This window comes from Balaenoptera borealis, assembly GCF_965194805.1.
Source record: "Balaenoptera borealis genome assembly, chromosome: 1".
In the NCBI taxonomy this organism is placed as follows: Eukaryota; Metazoa; Chordata; class Mammalia; order Artiodactyla; family Balaenopteridae; genus Balaenoptera; species Balaenoptera borealis.
Genome location: NC_138860.1, coordinates 19,971,667 through 19,985,442, shown reverse-complemented (window position 1 = coordinate 19,985,442; position 13,776 = coordinate 19,971,667). Strand labels below are relative to the sequence as shown.

Sequence of the window (13,776 nt, the reverse complement as noted above, 5' to 3'; positions counted from 1 at the left end):
GCACTGGCAGTAAAATCTATGTCATAGTTTAAATTAAAGCCTAAGAAGACTTCTCAAATCAGTTCTATCTATCTTGTCACTCAAAACAAAAACAAAAACAAAAAAACAGTTTTATCCCTTTTCCCCAATGCACCTTTGCTTAAGCTTTAATAGAATATAAAGGGCAAGGTGCTCCACTCTCCTATACCTTGTATAAGTAGCCAAGGTGAGCTAGTGGCCAAGGTGAACTAGTGGACTCGGCAATGTCATAGGTTTACTGCCTCTCACATCTGTCTCTCTGGATCTGCCTGTATTTAGTACAGCTGCAAAGAAAAAAAGAAGGAAGGAAGGAAAGAAAGAAAGAAAGAAAGAAAGGAAGAATGGAAGGAAGGAAGAAAGAAAGGAAGGAAGGAAGGAAGGAAGAAAGAAAGAAAGAAGGAAGGAAGGAAAGAAAGAAAGAAAAAAGAAAGAAAGAAAGAGAAAGAAAAGAAAGAAAGAAAGAAAGAAGGAAGGAAGGAAGGAAGGAAAGAAAGAAAGAAAGAAAGAAAGAAAGAAAGAAAGAAAGAAAGAATGGAAGGAAGGAAGAAAGAAAGAAAGGAAGGAAGGAAGGAAGGAAGGAAGAAAGAAAGAAAGAAGGAAGGAAGGAAGGAAAGAAAAAGAAAGAAAGAAAAAAAGAAAGAAAGAAAGAGAAAGAAAAGAAAGAAAGAAAGAAAGAAAGAAGGAAGGAAGGAAGGAAAGAAAGAAAGAAAGAAAGAAAGAAAGAAAGAAAGAAAAAGAAAGAAGGAGGGAAGGAAGGAGGAAGGAAGGAAGAATGGAAGAATGTCTGGAAGGAAGAATGATAAGTGATCCAGCTGTGGGCATTAAAGGGAAGGTAAGATAAATTGAACAGGTTAGACTGCTTTGGTTTGAGATTATTTTGGACTAGCTATCATACAATAAAAAGAGCCTCTCATGTGGTTGAATTTTCTGATTAGAATTATGCCTTGGAGTTTAGAGCTAAGTTCCATCGAATAACAACGTATTGCCTAATTTCCTTCACTTGTCAATGTTCTTGGTACAGATTTTACCTAGAGACATATTATCGGAGATCTAGAACAATTTGGGGTGTGGTTTAATTCCATCAATAAAGACGTTAATCTCACTATCATTTCTAACACTATGAAAATCACTTCCTTCCACACACATCCCCTTCAATTACCACCAGCCCCTGTATCCAAAATGTCTTTAGTTTATGCTACGATTGAATGAAAATTTAGCAGGATTTACAACTCTAACTAGAGTTCCCTCCCACCACCACCATTTTTGAACATATGATCCCATCTCTTTCTGGCTTCTACTGATGCTTGTGAAAAGTCAGCTATTAGTCTAATTGTCCTACCTTTGTAGATAATCTTTCTTTTTCATTTCAGCTGACTTTAAGATCTTCCCTGGAATTTAACCATGACATATTTAAGTGAGATTTACTTTTATATATCTTGCTTGGGAGATTTATGTCTTTTACTAACTATGGAATATTCTTGTCTTACCTTTTAAAACATTGCATATCCTGTATGATGTTGAAATATCCCATCTCATCTTCTATGACTTTTCATCTGTATATATATACACATATATATTATATATATAATATGTACATATATAATATATATTATATATATAATATATATATAAAGGGATGGTCCACATCAGAAAACTCACTATATGTCATGTTAGATTCCCACATGGACTGCATGTGACCACCTGCCATCCCTATAGTACAAATTAAGCTATAAAAACACACAGAACTATTTCCCTGAAATTCTGTAAGTACATAGTCAAGATACAATGTGAAGAATTGTTTTAAAAAGTCCTGTAGAAAGTTTGTAAGAAAACCAGTATTTGAGCAAACTGTGGAATATAAATACAACTATTTTTAAGTAAAAATATATATATATTATTTATATAATAAGTATATAATATATATGTATATATTATATATTATATTATTATTGTATATATAATATATACATATTATATATTGTATATAATATATACATATATATTATATATATATTTTTATTTTCCAATTTCAAATTTTTATCTTATTGGGCTGCCTCTGGTAATTTCTTCACATCTATCTTTCAGTTTACTCATTTTTTCATCAGTTATATCTAACCTGCTGTGTCATCTATTCAATAGCTACTGAGCCTTTTAAAAATTTTTCTAGAATTTTTATTTGATTCCTTTTAGAATCTATTTTGATAATATTTCTGTGTTTATGTTTTTAATCCTTTCTTTTTAATGTCTTTCATCATCTAAGACATACATATTTTATTATCTCTAAACAGTAGTTTTGTTATTTGAGTATTTTGGTAGCCTAATTCTTCTATTTTTTTTTTTTATCTGATTCTTATTTATGGTGGATCTGTGTTTCATAAATTTGGATTATTAATTGATCTTTAGCAGATATTATTATGGGAATCTTACACAGCCTAGACTGAGAGCATGTCCCTCCAAAGAGATATTTTACCTTCTGCCAGTCAATTTAGGTATATCATCAAGCCCAGGACCTGCTTCATACTTATGCCATAGTCTGGATATACCTGGGCCACATTGGTAGTAAAAATATTGAACTATAATCCCACATGAACACAACTATCTATTTATTTCAAGGGAGACATTTTGGAGTTTGTTGTTATTGTTGTTGTGTGTTTATTTCCTAAAGAGGTTTAATGCCCAGGCCCTCAGATCTTGAAGATCAAACTCCTCCCCATGGCCAAGGTAAATAGAGCAACACCTCAAATGCTTACCATCTTTTTATTAGTTGTTTCCATATTTTCCCTTGAAAATTTTCTTTCCTTCTTATAAACTTCACTGTATATTTAATCAATGTTTATTATATTTTATGTTTATTCTATTTTAGTCTATATTTTTAAGTATTTCTAGAAGAGGATTTTCATGAAACTTAATCCAAAATATGTCCAGAAACTGAAGTTCTCCACCATTTTCTTGATATGGTCAACCCGAAATGTCACCCAAGCAGGCTGACATATGTATGAATTTTAACACAGAGTATTCACAATTGTAAATTAGTGAGTGACCGTCTTATAGTTAGAGGCAATGCCTGTGTCCTAATTCAATTATGTGTTGGATAGATGCTTAATAAATACTTCCTAATGGAATTATTTAATTAAAATATTTTTAACTGATAAGCTTCTTGTCTCTTATGACTACCCCTTGTTTCTCTATGGCAAGAATGTTTTTATTATTATTTTAAAATATGTAAGTGTGTGACTCTAAAGTAATGAGGCAAATTTCACAAACCATGCACAAAAATTGGTGTTAGTAATTTGTCAATAGTCACTCGTTCTATGACAAAGACTTACTAACAACTCAGAGTCATAGCTTGTTGCTGTGACAAGGAGCTATAGATATGGAGATCGTATGTTCTACTTTTAATTTTTTAAATAATCCTTAAATATATCTGGACAATTGGTTAGTTTTCAAACACCACAATAAAACCTAGCTTTAGAAATAAAGACTACTCATCTCTCTGGTAAACTGAAGACACTAAGACAAGTTCTTTATATTTGCTTCCCTATGAGCTGGAAGAAAAATAAATCAATTGATGGTCAAATAAAATAAAGATTTTAAAATCTATGTTGTCTTCACAGAACATAGGCCTATAACTTAGTCACTAAGCAAGTCACTGTTTAATTATTTCCTTGATCTGCATAGTTCTAAAAATAGACCCCATATTTCAAACAGGGTGGTAAGTGAAATGGCTGCTGTTCGTATTTCCCAGGGTTGTGGTGACAGCCCAGCATGTAGATTGCTGCTTCCTTGCCAACAGGATGCAAAAGACCATCAATTTACTGCTAAACATGGATGCCAGAGAAACAGGGTTACTTTGTAGGCAATGCCTTAGTCCAAGTAGGAAATTTCATTCTTTGAAAGAGTACAAAAGGGGACAAAGGAAAAAGGCCAGAGAGTAGTGAGGATATATGCAACTTTCAGTGGCTTAACTTTGAGATTAAACTTGCCCATCTACTAAGATAATTAAAAAAAAAAAAAAGCCCACTCATCTCAATTTCATTTCTGAACTCAAAAAGCATGAAATTTAGAGATAAGACAGCCTGGGACAAGGCCTTGTGCTAACTTACTATCTGAGTGAACTTAGGCAAATCTCTAATACTGGTTTCCCCAACCATAAAATGGGAATAATAAAAATACCAATCTCATAGGATTGCTATTATAGGATTAGCAAGATGATAAATATAAAACCACATGGTGTCTGACATTAGTAAGTATTCAAATATGTGCTATAACCATTATGTCAACAAACATTTAAGTACTTATTATGAGCAAAACTTTGTGCTAAATGCTTTGGTGGATACCAAGATAAGTCAGACAGATACCCTGTCTATCAGGAGCTTAGATTCTAACAGAAGAGATGAGATAAGATGAAGTTATAAACTTCATGAGAGCAAGGACTCTATGTGTCTTATTCACCCTTATGTTCCTAGTACCCAAAAAGTTTCCAGTATAAAGTAAGTATCCAATAAATATTTGTTATATGTAAAAATAAATAACTCTCTATATCACAGAAAAAGCTAAAAGTGAACAGGAGAAATACAAGAGAAAATCCAGGTAAGTATCAGGACCTTGAATATCAGTCACAGAAACAATGTATCCATAGTTTCTCACTTGTCAAAGGACAATAATAATTGAACTTGGTTTGCTTCCCTCATAGAGGTTTTGTAAAGCTGAAATAAGAATGTGTTTACCTGACAGCAGCAGATGGAGAAGGCAAGCAACAAAATGATGATGAATTAACCGGAAGAAAATTAATATTTACAAAGAGTCCTGCAGCACTTAGTATGTGCTAGAGACTGTTCTGAGCCCTTCACATGGGGTAACTCATCTTCTCTTTGCAACAACGTTGTGAGATAGGTCTTATTATTATCTTTATTTTGTGTAAAAGGAAACTGAGACACAGAGAAGTTAAATCATATGCCCAAGATCGCACAGTGAGTAAGTTACAGAAGAAGGATTTAATCTCTGGCAGGGTAGCTCCAGAGCCTGCATTATGAAGCAAAGGGTACTTTGTCTCCCAGACAGTGCAGCCAGGGGTTCAGACTGTCCTCTGTTATTTTTACTTATTGGAAAACGCTGGTCCTTTCAAAGCAAGACCCTCCAAACTCCATGCTCAACTTCTGTCTCTTTCTAGCAACCTTCTCCAACACTTTCTACCAGAAGCTTAATTTCATTATCTGACTGCTTCCTGGGAAGAGGAGGAAGAGGAAGAGTGAGCTATAAATATCCCTTCCTAAGGGCCCCCCAAAGTGGAACCACCTGTGGGGCCTGTGTGAGGTAGAGGGAGAAGCAGAGCCTCCGTGGTGGAGAGGGGTTTGCAACTCATCACTCAACAGAGGGTTTTTAAGACCTCTTGTTGGGCTGACTGCTCCAAAGGGGAGGAAAGTAAACAAGCCGTAATGAATGGTGTCATTACAGGGTTTTATCATCTACCTGCTTAATGATGTCAGTAAGAGCTCAAAGGCAAGTATTGGGCAGATAAAGCATTCTGAGAAAGCTGAGCTCTAGGTATACTGCACCCCCAAACTACACAGCACGTTCTGAGGTCCTGGGCCCACAGGCACTTCTTAGGTATATCCTGTTTTCTTGCACCATGTCTTTCAGTATGGAAACACTCTGTAAACTGAAACAGAACAAATGCTTCTATGACCAAGTAACACAGAGAAAAGGCATCGATGGGGTCTGGCTTTCTTTTGAACTGGACGAGGAAATACATTTTCTGCAGGTGTCTGGAAGCAGCGCTTTCTACATTGCAAAAGACAATTGGTCCAAGGTCAGAGAGTAAGTCAGTGATTAAACTTGGTTTTCCAACTCCATCCTTATTGTTCTTTAATCCTCAGCTATCTAAGGTGGACACAGGGATGAGCCAACTAGCTCTTCTAAAGATCCGCTCACCCTGGACAGACCATTCTGGAGGGTCAACTCCAGGGCAGAATTGAATTAGCAAAAAGTTGTGCTTGCTTTTGGTCAAAGAGCAAGATTTCTCTTGAAACACCCACACACAATCGCGGTTGCACCATGCACACACACACAGACAACCACAAGGAATTTTTATTTTCTCCAATCTGAATCCAGAGTCAGACACAGCTGCCAAATGAGTCCCTCTGACAGCACCTCCTACACAATGAGACACCGGAGCTGCAAACTGCGCTCCACAGGCGTTTTAATTTTGAATCCAGATGCTCTACCCCTTCGGTTCTCCGCACTGACCTTTCACTTGAAAGTCAATTTGTCAGTCTGCTCCATGTGTCTGAAGAAATCATCAAAGCCGCCCTGTGGAGGAGCTCCCCGTAGGTTTCTCTGAATGCGGCTGCAACACAGCTACACTACACTAGGGAGAAATGTGCAGGTGGGGGGCAAGAGAGCTGGCAGCCCCCCCTCCGCTCAGGGCTGCATGGGTGCATTCTGTTTCTCAGGGAAGACTGCATCACCAAGGGCTGGACCCTGAGTACCTTTGGGGAGGGAAGGAAGAAACAGGCACCTTCCCCCATCACATTTCCACCAGCAGCTTGCCCATAGGACCCAGTGAAATGGGAGAAGAGAGAGATCCTCCAGAGCCTCCAAAATCCAGGCAAGTCTGATTTTCAGTCTGAGTTTCAGTATTCTGCCAGCAAAGTCAAAGGCTCAGTCTGGAAATAAATACTCTTCTGTACAGAGGTCCAAGGAGATAGGTATCACCAAAGATACTCTAAGTGTGAAAACAGCTAAAGAGGCACCAGGGGCTGACTGAGGACAACTCTGTCACCTTAAATTAGGGGACTCTCATGGGTATACTCTCTAGTTGATAGGAAGAACTAGAAAGGGCTAGGCCAGTAACACCCCCTGCCGTCCCCAGGTACTTAGAGCTCTCTTTCTAGTTCCTGCCCACCCAGAGCAACTGCTCACCTCTAGACCTTACTCTCCTACACTACCCACAACTGCACTCCCCCTGCCACCACACCTACATACTACACATACACACACACACACACACACACACACACACACAAACCACCATCACCACCCCGACCAAAGTATAACTCCTTACGAATCCTGTTGAGCTCTGTTGAGTGACTAGTCAATCTGAGAAGTTAACTGTTGTTAAATATGTGCACTGGAAGAGCATCCTCTAGGAGCCAAACAATCAAGATTATAGCTAGTTCTACCCCTGGCTAGTTGTGTGAGCTGGGGTATATCCTTTAACAACTTTGAGCCACTGGCTATTTGCCAGACCATCATGGAATGCACTTGTCTTGTTTTGCTTTGCTTTGCTTAAGTTAGAGAATGGTCATTTGAGCAGCCCTCCTAGGCATGTTAATATAGAGTAAGTAATCACCCATTGCACTGGAATTAGGATTTGATTGGACTTTTTGTTGTTTCTGTATTGCTTGTTTGCTGCATAGGGTAGTGGAGACAGGAGAAGTAGAGAAGGTGGGCCAGTTTGCATTAGAAGACAGAACATTTTGGAAGGAAAGGGACAAGAAACCTATAGTTGGAACACCATGATTTGCATCTTGGGAGATGATTTGGAGAAGGTGAGGATAATCCCAAGGAAGGTCCAGTAACAGAGAAGAACTGTAAGACTTACAAAATAACATTTTCTATAGGAAGAAAAGGCTAATTTGTCCAGGCATACAGCTAGCACATAAGGTAATGTGGCCCACAGATGGACAGTGTTAAAACCATTGAGGACGAGGAGGGAAATCTGCTTAAAGGGGGATTTCTTTGCTTCTGGCCATGACAAAGTAACTGGTCCCAGACTAACCCACACACCATAAAAAACTATAAAACTAGAAAAATATATAAGCAACTGTTTTTAGGCTTTGGACAAAAAGCAGTGAAACACAATGGTCCCTGAGATAAAAAGATCACATAGTAAGCTGCACAATTGTGCTAGGGATATGTTCATAATCATAGTGCATTGAGCTGAAATCCATGCAGAGCTTGGCAGTCCCACTGAATTGATTAAGCATATATCTGAGTTTAGAATTATTAAGCAGCTAGAATCTAAAGGCTAGGTAATCAGAGAGGAAGGAACTATTCAAAACCCCAAGTGAGAGAATCTGTGAGTCCTTGGTTGAGGGTTGCTGGGCTAAACATGCACAGGGCAAGACTACATGAGGTTATCAAGAGACTGGCTACTGTGTGTGTGAGAGTAAAAAAGAGATATGAGAGGAATAAGAAGTACTTGGGGATGTTGGAGTTCTGTTACAGGCAGAGTGAGAAACTTTGTTAATACCTTGTTAACATCCCAGGCAACTAGCTGAGATGTCAGAAAGACCAAGCCTGAGGAGTAAGGAGCATACGCTAGAGTAATTCCTACTCTGTTTCTGCCCTAAAAATGCTGCAAACTAAGCCCTGACAAAAGCCTCAAAGGAGGCAGAGTTTGGAGATTCTTCCACCCGGTCCCAAGATGCAGGGGGTTGGGAAACACTTTGGGGTCTCCATAGATCTGTCATAATAAAGCAGAAAACTAAAACTTTACAAGTTCAGTGTAAACAGTTAGTCATTGAACTGCCTACTAAAACAAAACTCAACACCCTTCAGAGATTCTACAATGTAGCATTCACTAAGTTGAGCACACAATCAGGAATATCAAGATATGCAAAGAAAAAGGAAATTGTGACAGTCAAGAAAAAAAGCAAGCAATAGATATCTATCCTGTGATGGCCCAAATATTGGATATAGCAGACAAAGACTTTAAAATGGTTATTATAAATATTGTAAAAGAAATAAAGGAAAATTGGGGACTTCCCTGATGATCTAGCAGTTAGGATTCAGTGCTTTCATTGCTGTGGCCTGGGTTCAATCCCTGGTTGGAGAACTGAGATCCTGCAAGCTGTGTGACACAGACAAGATAAAAAATAAAAATAAAAAATAAAAAATACATTTATAAAAAGGAAAATATGTTTAAAGTGTTAAAGGAAAATATGACCGTAATGAGTGAAGATACAGGGAATATCAAAAAACAAATGTAATTGTAAAATAAAGAATCAAATAAAAATTATTAAATAGAATAATAATTAAATTAAAAATTCAATGGATAATGGAGATGGCAGAAAAATAGCAGACTAGAAATGGCAGAAGAACAGAAAAGTAACCATTGAAGAAAAATAAACAGATGCTCAAGTACTTACATACAATTAAAACTAATACACATGTATTTGGAGTCCCAGAAAGAGAATAAGTAATAAATGAAAATTTCCCATATTTGTTCAAAAATATTGGTTTACAGACCAAGAAGTTCAACGAACCCCGAGCCAACTAAATACAAACAAAAGGAAAAAAAGAAAAGAAAAAAATTCACATCTAGCCACATCACAAACTGCTGAAAATAAAGATAAGGAGAAAAGCCCTGAAAGCAGCCAGAGGAAAAACATAGGTTATATAAAGAAGAACAACAATGCAAATGACAGCTAACTTCTCATCAGAAGCAATAGCAGCCAGAAGATCATGGAATGTCATCTTTAATATAACAAAGGGGGAAAACCCCACTATCAACACGGAATCAAATAAACAATTAATATTCTTCAAAAAGGAGGGTAAAATAATGGCATCTTCAAATGAGCAAAAGTTGATAGAGTTTATTACAAGAAAATCCAAAAGATTTTCTTCAGGTTGAAGATAAATGATACCAGATAGAAACTAGAATTCACAGGAAGAAATAAAGAACACCAGAAATAATAAATGAGTGGTTTACCATAAAATATCATGTTGCTTCCTCTTATAAATTCCTTAAAAGAAATTGACCATTTAAAGCAAAACTAATAACATTGTAAGGTGAGGTTTATAATGTGTATAGAAGTAAAAGATACAGCTAAAATTTAAAAAGCTTACAACACCAAATTTTCCGGAGCATGTAGAGCAAGCGAGACACTTTTACATTGCTGAGAGGAGTATAACACGATACAACCTCTTTTAAAAACTGTTAGGTATTTTCGTATAATTTTAAAGATACATTTACTCTATAACACAAGAATTGCACTTCTAGGTAATATTTACTAAGAGAAATGAAAACATACATCCAAACACATACATGGCAGAAATGTTCATGGCAGCTTTATTAATAATGGCAAAAATAAACAAGGAAACAAAACAAACAAAAATAATCCAAAGAACTATCAATAGTACAATGGTTAAATAACTTCTGGCATCGTGATACAGCAATTAAAAAGAGTGAACTACTGATTTGCACAACAACATGAATGACTCTCTAAAACAACATGATGTTCAGTGGAAGAAGCCAGCCACAAAAGAGTAAATACCATGTGATTCTATTTAAATAAAATTCTAGGACAAATATAACTTATTTTTTGTGATTTAAGAAATTGAAATAGTGGTTGCCTAGAGGCAGAAATTGACTGAGAAGAAAAATTAGAAGAAACTCTGGGATAATAAAAATGTGTTTTATTCAGAGGTGTTGGTTCTATGAAATGTATACATTTGGCAGAATCACCTGAGAATACACTTAAAATTTGTGATTTCACTGTATGTAAATTTTACCTCAATTTTTAGAAAATGTACTCATCCTTGTGAAAAAAGCTAAGTCAGGTAATGTCATTCTTTGATACAAACCCTCAAACATCTTTCCATCTCAAAGCCAAAGTGTGAATCCTTACAATGGTCTTAAGATCCTATAAGTTCTGGTTCCCCACTAAATCTAATAATCTCTCTATTGCTCACTCTGCAGGTACATTGCCCTTTTCATACTTTTTTGAACATGTAAGCCTGCTCTTGTCACACCCCAGGGCCTCTACCCTGATCTATTTCTCTCAGTAGTACTTAGCACCATTGAACATAATTCTTTTAAACCTGTTTACCCTCTGTCTCCCCCAAATAACTGTAAGACACTTTATTTTGTTCATGTATAAATCTCCAATGACTAGGGTAATGCCTGGTGCATAATAACTGCTCAACAAATACTTCTGAATAAAAATTTTAAATGAATAAATTATCATTTTTTCCATTAAAAACATTTTGTGCTTCCATTATTCTCAATGGGTCTAAGCTAAATTTTATCACTAAATGGAGCTCTGTCTAGCCAAAACTATGGATCTTTGGCTAAGCCTCCCAAATTCCCTGTGTTTCTGTTGGGACTGGGGGTAGTTTAAAATGTATTAGAGTAAGGAACACTAAGGAGATAAAATGCTTAATGTCCTAAGAGGTGGTCTGGAAAGAAGAAGGTTGGAGCATATTGGAGTTAATTGCTAGATCCACAAAGTGACTTTACATTACAAAAATGGAAGGTAAATTAGCATACCTTTAACTTCATGGGAAAGGAACTCACCTTGAGTTAAGGTAGTCAGAGCTCATCTAATCAATTGTCACAAAAGAGCTGGGATTAACTTCGAGGACAATTTTGCTTGGTTCATAGTGATAATCTTACATTGTCTCCTAATCCAGTCCTAAGAAAAAACATGCCGTACTCTAAAAGGGAAAGGGTTTTTATACTAAAAAATGAAGTATGGACAGCCAGTACATGGAAAGCCAGATCAGGAACAAGTCTTTGGTGAAAAGAAGAGTCTTGTACCGAGACAGTGACCAATCCCAACATGACCACAGTGTCTGCCAATTTCATGAGAAAGGACTGCAGTGAGGTTATCCAGGTGGAATGAATGGCACCTTGAGCCATTATACCACTGTACAAATAACAAGATTTGACTCTAGCCATCTCAAGCAGGAAAAGAATTCATCAGAAGGATATTGGATAGCTTCCAAATCAACATGAAGCCTGGAGAACCTGACTCAGAAAATGGATGGCAATCAAGGAAAGTTGGACAGCTAAAAACATAGCTGAGTTCGCAGCACTGAAACAATCTGGTTAAAATATCTCCAGCTCTCAACATGTGATGTTGCTTTCATTGTCACCACATCCACCTTGGACACTAGCTGACCCCACCTCAAGTCTCTCACCTCTGCTGTCCCTGTCATCATAAAAAGCTTCTTACCTGATCCTTGGTCTGTACATCATTCCTTCAGGTATCAAAGTCCTGGGTGGGATCCTAAATGTGATGGACCAAGTCTAGGCCACATGGCCATACTGACATCAGGAAGCAGAGAGAGGAAATAGCTACCTCCTTTGTTTCCCTAGTGGAAAGTAGGGTCCTGCTTTCACACCTATTTGGGGATTCTGCCAAAATAAAAAGAATGTTGAGATTCTGGATAGTCAAGTCTATTATAATGTATTCCTTTGTCTGCCTTACATCCTCATAAACACTTCCTCCCAAACTTACACTTCCAAAAATATTTTTACACAATATTAGTAACCCATCTCATGCAGCCAAAAATATACTCACTTCTTCCCCAGAGAAAATGGTAAGATTTTTTATCTATTCCCTCCAGTTTCATTCCAAGTTCTCTGGCCATTGACCATTCTTCCTGTTACAATCCCATCTTGAATTTCTAAAATTGAAGATTATATAGTAATTATAACCACCACCACCACCATGTTCTATACACAACAGGCTTCTCTACGTGTAGACCATAGCTAGTATACGCAGCTTTTCCCTCACCGCCATTCCTTGTTCTCTGCTCCAGCTAGCACAGAGTAGGGCAACTTAAACCAGAAACTTCATGCTTTAGAAATCTGAACCCTTATTGTTCCTGCCTGAATAAACTTCCAATAGTCTTCTATTCATCTTTCCCACCCAAAATAATAGTACAAAATGTGCCCTTAGGTTGTGTCCATGGTCCTTCCTTTCCTTCTTTTTAGTTGTCAGGATCAATCAACCCAGCAAAAATTCAACTTCCTCTTTTCACAATTTGTCAATGGCATGAGAATCCCTGAATGTCCAAGCATATGTTTCAGCTCTCAGTTTTATAGAATTATTGTAATATCTCTTAGTTGAATCAAATCTCCACTGGGGACTAAAATTATTAAACCATCAAGGCCCAGGGACAGAATGCAAAATTTTGGTAGTGGGTTATTAGATGTGATTGTGAGTGGTTACCCATATTTCTTCCCCAAGGCTCCTGAATCTGTGTGTTCTAGAACAGGGAGAAAGAGGGCCATTTATTCACCATTAACTCAAAGTAAATGTTTCATCCTAGGGATAGCACCCCAAATGTGCAAGAAGTTGTCTACCAGTTGGTAGCCAGTTGGTATGATACCTGAGTCTTCAATAGATCATTCCATCTTTCTATAAGGTCAGTTGCTTCTGAATAGTGGGACAGATGGTTAGAACAGTGAATTCTATGGCCACTAGCCCACTTCCTTATTTCTTTCTCTGTAAAGTGAGTTCCTTACAGCAATCTACTTACAATTTAATTTTTATCGTAGGTCGGTTATATAGAGTCCTCTTAAATGTTACATCAGCAGATTTAGAAAATAAATGTCAAGAAAATCACAATGATTTTATAAAACAAAAGTATGACTTTTGTCATATGACTAAACATCATTATGATGTTTAAGAGTTTAAATAATTTACATGATGAAAGTGTTAGCAGAAGCACAGTGGGGCAGTAAAAACAAACCTACATGTAGAATAGGTGTCTATTTCAGTGAGGGCAATTTTTGCCCCTTCCATGATGGAAGTGTCCAATGTGATCAGTTTCTACTGTGTAGTTGACTGGCCTTGCAGATACAGTGCCATCCTGGTGTTCAGGCCTCGTTGCTACTCCTGGCCAGTGGGGGACTCAGCTGAGGTACTAGCCATAAGTCACCATAACGGGAGGATGTCCTTGTCATTAGTTCGTGTCATTAGACTCATTTCTGCCAACATAGCTGTTTTATTTATGAGTCCA

The 13,776-nt window shown here is 37.2% G+C and overlaps 1 long non-coding RNA gene across 1 annotated transcript in view; it reads left to right on the top strand.

Annotated features, from left to right (window-relative positions):
• Positions 1 to 12,290, top strand: part of LOC309608897 — a 28,154-nt gene extending 15,864 nt beyond the window's left edge. Inside the window, exon 2 of the long non-coding RNA XR_014233150.1 lies at positions 8,983 to 12,290. This is a non-coding gene — a long non-coding RNA (uncharacterized lncRNA). The remainder of the gene's footprint in view (positions 1 to 8,982) is intronic.
• Positions 12,291 to 13,776: the final 1,486 nt, after the last annotated feature.